This window comes from Curcuma longa, chromosome 19 (assembly GCF_044706935.1).
Source record: "Curcuma longa cultivar G26 ecotype Majalengka, Jawa Barat chromosome 19, ITB_CL_G26_1.1, whole genome shotgun sequence".
In the NCBI taxonomy this organism is placed as follows: domain Eukaryota; kingdom Viridiplantae; phylum Streptophyta; class Magnoliopsida; order Zingiberales; family Zingiberaceae; genus Curcuma; species Curcuma longa.
The window spans coordinates 7,618,437-7,626,104 of record NC_133879.1 but is presented as its reverse complement, the minus strand read 5'-3'; the positions used below and the strand labels follow the sequence as shown (position 1 = coordinate 7,626,104).

The 7,668-nt window shown below is 38.5% G+C and overlaps 1 long non-coding RNA gene across 2 annotated transcripts; it reads left to right on the top strand.

The window, feature by feature from the left end:
- The first annotated feature begins 5,275 nt into the window (after positions 1–5,275).
- LOC141812678 (uncharacterized) lies at positions 5,276–7,582 on the top strand. Of its 2 annotated transcripts, none has more exons than XR_012600323.1 (4): positions 5,276–5,498; positions 5,568–5,674; positions 5,757–5,831; positions 7,380–7,582. It is a non-coding gene; the product is annotated as an uncharacterized LOC141812678 (long non-coding RNA). The 2 variants fall into 2 exon arrangements; XR_012600324.1 differs by having other exon boundaries at positions 5,277–5,498; positions 5,568–5,647.
- The last annotated feature ends 86 nt before the right edge of the window (positions 7,583–7,668 follow it).

Here is a 7,668-nt window from a genome sequence, read left to right as displayed (position 1 = left end):
ACCAAGGCTGAAATTTTCATGACGTAGTGCAAGGTACAATCGAACAAAATAAGTTGTCTATTTGAGGTGGCCCCTTTATTCCTCTCCTGTGATCGTGATAAATAAACAATATAATTCTCAATTTGAATCGTTTATGCCTAGTTGTGAAGCCCCTCTCTATCTTCTCTAGTCCTCTCATAGAACATTATTGCTCCAAACCTTTTATTTTGTATTTGCACTATTAGGTGTACCTACAAAGACGCATCATACATCTCTTTAACTCCAAAATAATATTACTTAAATATTAAAATCTTAAGTCATGATCAACCTTGTCTTAGGCTATTATTGAGTCCAAAATCTTAAGTCAATGGGAGTTATATATGGATAATTTGGATGCTTTATATTGTTTCATACATCCATAATATATTTAGGGGGAGAGGGAGAATTAAAATGGGTCAACTAGGCGTATGTGGGCCTGATTGATCCATTTTCTTATATATCAGGCTGAAGCTAGCTCCGTTACAATCTATACTGCACACGACCCAATCGCCATATACTTACCCAAGTCCAATTCAACTATACTTGGGTAACCTAAGATCACTTTTTTTCTAAAAAAATAATAAAAATCTAAAACTATATATATATATATATATATAAAGAACTAATATCCTGCGTGACGTATCCCGTGCGGCCTGTGCGTGACGCCTCCGACCCACTGCCGCCCTCGTCGCGCTGTCTGACCACTGTCGGCCACCTCCTCAGGCGGGATCGACGCGCCACTCGACGGCGGTCCTTCCTTGGTCGGTCTCCGGTTGCGATTTGATCGGAATCCGATCGCGATTTGGCCGGCAGTAGCGGTGAGTGGGCACGAGTCGCGTTTCCGAGCAAATTTGTCCGATTCCGTCTACTATCCGATCGGAATCCGTCGTCGGAAGGAGCGCCGGCGAGTGGCGCGTCGATCGCGCCCGAGGCAGTGGCCGGCGGTGGCTGGACAGGGCGGCGACAGCGGCGGTGGGTCGGAGGTGTTGCACACGGGTCGCGCGGAATAAGTCTTGCAGGATATCAAATTTCTATATATATATTTGATATTCTGCGCGACACAATCGACCCATCGTCGTTGCCGCCGCCCTCGCCGCGTCGTCCGGCCACCGCTGGTCGCCGGCCCACGCACAATCGACGCGCCGCTCGTCGGCGCGTCGGTCGATGTCGGATCCCGGCTGGATTGTGTGGCTGGAATCCGACGCAATTTGGCCGGAACGCGGTCGGCAATGGCGCATGTCGATTTTCGGCCAAATTGTGGCCGGTTTGGATTCCGGCCACAATCCGGTCGGAATCCAACGTCGGCCGACGCGCCTGCGAGCGGCGTGCCGATCGTGCTCGGGCCGGTGGTCAGACGGCGCGACGAGGGCGGCTGGTAGCGGCATAGGTCGGGGGCAGAACATTGTGCATTCCCACATTTGGATGGTCAAATCTGGTGCGCGATCGCGTAATGGACGGTGGATCGCGTGTTGCGTACGGGCGCGCATGAGGGAGTCGCGTAGAATATCAAAATCGTGTATATATATATATATATATATATATTATTTTTAAGTATCCGAATTGAACTTGATATATGAGTTGTGCCTGATTTGGAGTGAGTCCATATCGGTCTCAACACTTCTGGTAGATAGAGCTGCTCCTGTCCAACCCAACCTGTAACACAGATTGATGACGACATGGATGTTGTGTCATGCAAGCACGACTCAAGTGTTATCAGGTCGGGCGGAATCGTGATTGGCCCAACCCATTAGCTTTAGGAAGAATACGCCTCGCAAAGAACTTTATAGGAGACTCAGAATGATTTAAAAAATAATTACATGGGAAAAGCAGAAGGTTAGCCACGAAAGAAAGGATATAATGAATTCTTTTGGAGAATTTCACTTTGTGAGCAAAATGCTGATTGCTTGTCGCACCGTGTTTTACTTTCCGCTTTTAGCTCACCACTTTTTTCGAGCTTCATCGTCAAAGGCTTATTTTCTTTCGCAACATACATATTTAATAACTGCAAAACAAAAATCTGCACGTATCTAAAGAAAAAAATTGCAAAACAAAACTGAAAATATTAAAATTAAAATAATGGAACAAAGATTGTGTGAACTAAATGCAATAACTTTTATGTCTAATTAAAACATGTGACAAATTTGAAATGATCAAATTTTTAACAGTAATTTCCCAAACGCATAGGTGGTTATGTGTTTTACCTAAATCGCATAGGTAGTTGTGTGATTGACCAAATTGCGTACCCTATTTCAATTTTATCTTTCCGCAAAACCCCTCTCCCTCTCCGTCACTTCTTTTTTCGAACTAGATTTCCAATCCGAACCATTGATTTGTATTTATTCCCCCTAAAAACTCAAAATCCTAATGCCAAAGCCATTTCCCACTTGTGTGACAACCTTAGTTTTTTCCATCGAATGCCATCGACTTTAGCGATTCATTCTGACATTGTCGGTCGTTCAAAGCTCCTGCATCATCAGCATATATGTTCTCGTGCCAGTTTCACCATGACTTCTCAGCTCTAGCCACACCACCTTCACCCCAACTTCCTTGTTCAACTACTCACCACCTTCAACGTCTCCTTTGTTCCCCGTCAGTGGTTTTTCTCTTCTCCAGTATCACTACCTTCACCTGTTTCTTTGTTCACCGGCAACACCACTTTTACTTTCACCACATTCACTTGGGGACAATGTTGAAGCTTCAAGATTCCAACTTGCCATCATCTCGAAAGGTAAATTTTTGATAGGGTATATGTGCTTTATTTTTGCATTGTAATTGCTTCATTGTTATAACATTAGTGACTAAAGTTGAACTTAGTTTTACGAAAACTATTCGATTGAATTTTACAAAGCTCGATTGTTGTTTTGATATAATGCAAGAAATTAAAAAAGTTAAGATCAAGTTATGTAAGAGAGATCTAATTGTTAAATTTAGAGAAAAAGTTACACTTGATGAGTAAGTTTGGACATTTTAGAGAATTTTTTTCTGAAACTATCACAAAGGGAAAGGGAAAGGAAAAGGAAAAGAAAAGAAAGATCATTCAAAAATATATCTCCATGAAAAACACATCAATGTTATAAGTAATAGTTCTTTTCTATCATTCCTCAGCATGCAAGAAATTCTACAACTTAGGGGATTACTAGTCAACATATTTAAGAATTAGGATTCTGAAGCAAAGACTTTTAAATTATCTAATGTGGCTATGCCCTTCACAACGAAAGATGTAGCATTATTGTTAAGAATTTCAGTTAGAGTCATACATGTCTAGATGGATTCTAATGTTGTTCTAGTCAATTATTCAAAAGGTTTTTGTGCAAGTAATGAACTGAATCGATCGAGATTGAAAAACTTGCTTAGGATTATCTCTGCGTGGATTTAAATATAGATGCTTTATTATTTTGTACATTATATATTTTGTATTTTTTTCTTCTAGTACATATGAGTTACCTTTAGACATTATAGATATTGTAGATGATTTTGATAACCTAAGAAATATAATTGGGTAGAGGCAATATATAATTATATGGCTTCTCAACTCCTAATAATTGGGGATGTTTTTGCATTGAAGACTCCTAGTCCTATCCTCTCACTGCCATATATGAAGGGATTTGCTAGTCTACTTGCTATAAATTTTGATTAGCTAGTGAATTTCTTTCATAAATAGGTAATATTATCTAATTGTTGAATTATGATATATGTTTGGTTTCTTGAGCATGCCCCTATTCAACTGCCAAACAATATCATAGCACCGAGAATAAATAAGTGGATGTCTACTTATTCTCATATAGAAAAAGTAAAGGCTAAGTTAGAAAGAGTCTCATCTCCTCACATAACCATTATGTGTATTTCAACTAATATTAAATTCGTATTTTATAGTTAAAGGTTTTTAATTAATTATGTATCGTTATTGATTTTATAAATTTTTATTGATATTCTCCTTACCCTTGAGGAATTTCATTTATTTGGGACCTCCCTCCCTATTGACTTAGAGTCTATACTACAAGAGGGTGAGCATCGGTTGCACAATTTCATATGGACTCACAGGAAGCAGTTGGATATTTAAATTGTATTGAAAAGCAAAGACAAATACAACTTCTTATCTTTCAGGATGAAAAAATTGTCTAAATTAAATGAGGAATTAGTTGCTACGAAGAAGAGCAGGAGAGAAATAAAAGAGAATGTGAGGGGGGAACTTGGAAACAAAGGAGAGCTGGTGGATTTTGATATGCAAGAAGAGAATACTGCTATAATAATCAATGATGAAAAATAAGAGGCCCATAAAATTCAAGGAAGGGAAAAATAAATTAACACTTTAAGATTGAACACTATTAAACTAAGTTGATATTTATGCAATAATATTTAAGTTTGATAGTAATTACAATTTTATTAAATTAAATATTTTTTTATGTTAAAAACATTGAGTTATGTTTATTTATAGTATCTTAAAAGAAACTTTAAAGAAACAAAAAAAGAGAAGAATATGTGGCTTACTTAATATCACAGTGCTTCAAAATTTGAAATGACTTATTTCTAAAAATGATAATCCCAGTAGCCACATCTCTGGGGGTGGTCGGCCCGGTCCCACGGAAGTTTTCCACCGACCACCAGGGTAAATCGGGAAGCGCATACGGTGGCCAATCCAGATGCCCAGCATCCTTTGATTGCGTTCCCCATTTGGAGGAAAATTTCTGCAAATATGCTGTAGCTGGGGATCGAACCGCGGGTCCCTGAGTTACAATCCGGATGTCCTACCGTTGCACCATTGCCCCGGGGATGAAATGACTTATTTCTACCTTGCATGGAAGGAAGGTTACTACTCATTGAGAATACATGACTTCCTATCATGTGTCTTAAGTAGCGTATTTATAGATGGGGAAGTAATTGATGTTTACATTTCATTACACTTCAGGGAAGTGCCCTCGTTTAGTAGGTCATATAATAAATCTATATATTGCTCAACCAAATTCATGGTAAAAATTTAACTTCATATTATAACTAAAATACCAAAAATTAGAGGGATAAATTGTAAATACAATTAACCTTAATAGTAGGAGTTTATGGGAAGATTAGAAAAATTATTTAAGAGATTGATTCAATTAATCCTAAGTTGATTGGTTTAATTAATTAAATCCAATTGATATATTAGGGTTAAAGGGTTATTGATATGAGTTTAGGTTAATGGGTTAAATAGGGTTAACGGGTAGGGATTCGAAACCCGTTAAGAAACCTATAAGGTGCTACAGAAGCCGCGACTCCTTTCTCCCAAATAGCGATATAATCCCCTGTTTCCCTTTCGGCACTCCTTTGATCGTGTCATTCTCCGCCGATGTCGAGTGGTGGAGCTGGCCAACGCTGGTGGCGGAGTTGAAGAAGTGTCGACGACTAAAGGTGGGGTCGATTGGAAGCTTACTCTCGCCAGAGGTGGTTGAAATCGGGGGAAGAGGAGGCTGCAACCAGCGCGATCCGGAGGAGGAAGACGATCGGTAAGTGGAAATCTGAGCTAGGTTTCGGCTTGTGTTTGGTTCTTGAGCTTAGATCTGTGGTCTTTCCAGATTTCTGAACTTGGATTTCAAGTTTGAGCCTTCTTTTGGTTTCGGTCGTGAAGAAGAAGAAGATCTGGAGGAAATGATCAGTAAGAGGGAAGCTCTTCGATTTTGTGGTTTGTTGTTGGATTGTTTCGGTTTCTTTGAATCCTTGAGTTGATTGTACTCCACATCTTGATTTGTTGAAAATCCGATCAGATCAGTGAGCACGGTGGCATGGATTGGGGTGAAACCGAGGCTTGATTTAGGGATTAATCAGAATTGATCTTGGAGGTAAGATCTTGGATTTCAGTTATTTTATTCTTGATTAGTTGCTGATTGTGTTGATTTTGGCTACTGTTGGATTGGTGTTGTTGTTACTGTAGAATTGGTTTCGGTGAGTTTAGGAGGTTGATCTGTTGATTAGGGGTTGCTTGATCTGTAGATTGGAATTTTATGAATCGGTTTGATTAGGTTGATGTTGGTGTCGTGATGAAGATTTAATTAATAGGTTGTTGGTTGTTAGTTGGATTATGATTAATGTTGAAATTAGGGTTGATTAATTTAGTGGGATTTTGTTGAATTAATTAGGTTAGTAATTAATGATCAAGACTTATTTTTTTAACAAATAGAATGGGAGTGATAATCTATTTATGATTTATCAATTAATAAAGGGATTAGTGGATTAAATTATAGAAGTTAATAATTGTAAATTTAATACAGTATCATTTAGTAAGGAAATATTTTGGTTGTTTAATTTCAGAACCTTGAGTTGATCAGTCCTATTATACTCAGAGCTTATTTTGGGGGTTTTATTGTTGACAGACGTCTGACTCAGGTGGGTACCCTGTACTTGGTCAATACAGGTTTCTTTTCCAGTGTATGATTTGTGTTGCTATTTTATCTATCATGTTGCTATTCATGTTGCTTGAGATATTTATCTAGTTGATACCTTTTGATAATCGTTGTTTAATACTTGCCAGTTGACATTGTGATGATCTATTACTATCATGCTGATACCCTTGTTATCTATGTCATTTACCTTGTTGATACTAGTGTTATTCGTTGCTTGATATATGTTGATTGACCTCTGATTGATCTATCCACTGTTAGAACAGTCTTAACTATTGTATCATTGACCTATGTTGACTTCTGTTAATTCCTGTTAAGCATGCTAATTAATTCTAGCTATTACATGTTGGGATGATCATCATTACATCCACATGCTAGTTGTAGGTGTTGTTAACAACATTGTTGGCTGTTCTTGTTAGCTCTTGCTTGGCACCGTGTTGTGGTGAGATACAGGGGTGAGAGCATATGTTGCGTTATAGTTGGGTGCAATCAGGACTGACTATATTGCCCTCCTGCTAAACTGCCCGCTCCCCACTAGATTAGTGGTGGATAATTGTTGGAGCCTGTGCAGTATGTCCTGTTTGGCGCCTCAGTTCACTGCCCTAGAGGAGTGATTGGGGGTGGTGAGTGCAGACAGTGACTTGTATTTGATTCGATATTTGATGCATATTCATATGCATTTGTTGGTAGGTTGTATATAGTTTACTTTATTCATATGGTTGTGGCTGTAGCACTTGTTTGCTATGATTGTTGCACTGCGTGACATTATATACATAATTATATTTATATGATTCCTATTACCATGATTCATGTTATCTACTGATTCCTATTACCTATTGATTATTATTTACTTCTTCTATACATGTTTATTCTATCCTGTATACTCTTGTTATTCCTGCTGATTTATCTTTTCATGCACTTCTATTCTGTATCCACTAAGTATCTAATGCTCACTACCCAGACCCTGGGGTTGTCTTGTTTTCTCCCTAGGTAGCAGATAGGAGGATAGTATTTGGAGCTTGGAGATCTGGCCGGCTATATCCATCTCACAGCATAAAGTTTGGTATATGTTAGTTGGTATGATGGTGTGTGTATTGTTACATGGGCTGTCGTATGATTTTGGACTTATATTCATTGTCGTGTGTCTGTTCGAATTTTCGATGTTTTTGCTATGCATATTTTTCTTTATGTTACATGATTGTTAGTAGTTGTAGCCGGGTGGGCCTTAGTATTATCTGTATGTATCTGTGATGTATGTGTTCAGGATTTGTAGTCCTTA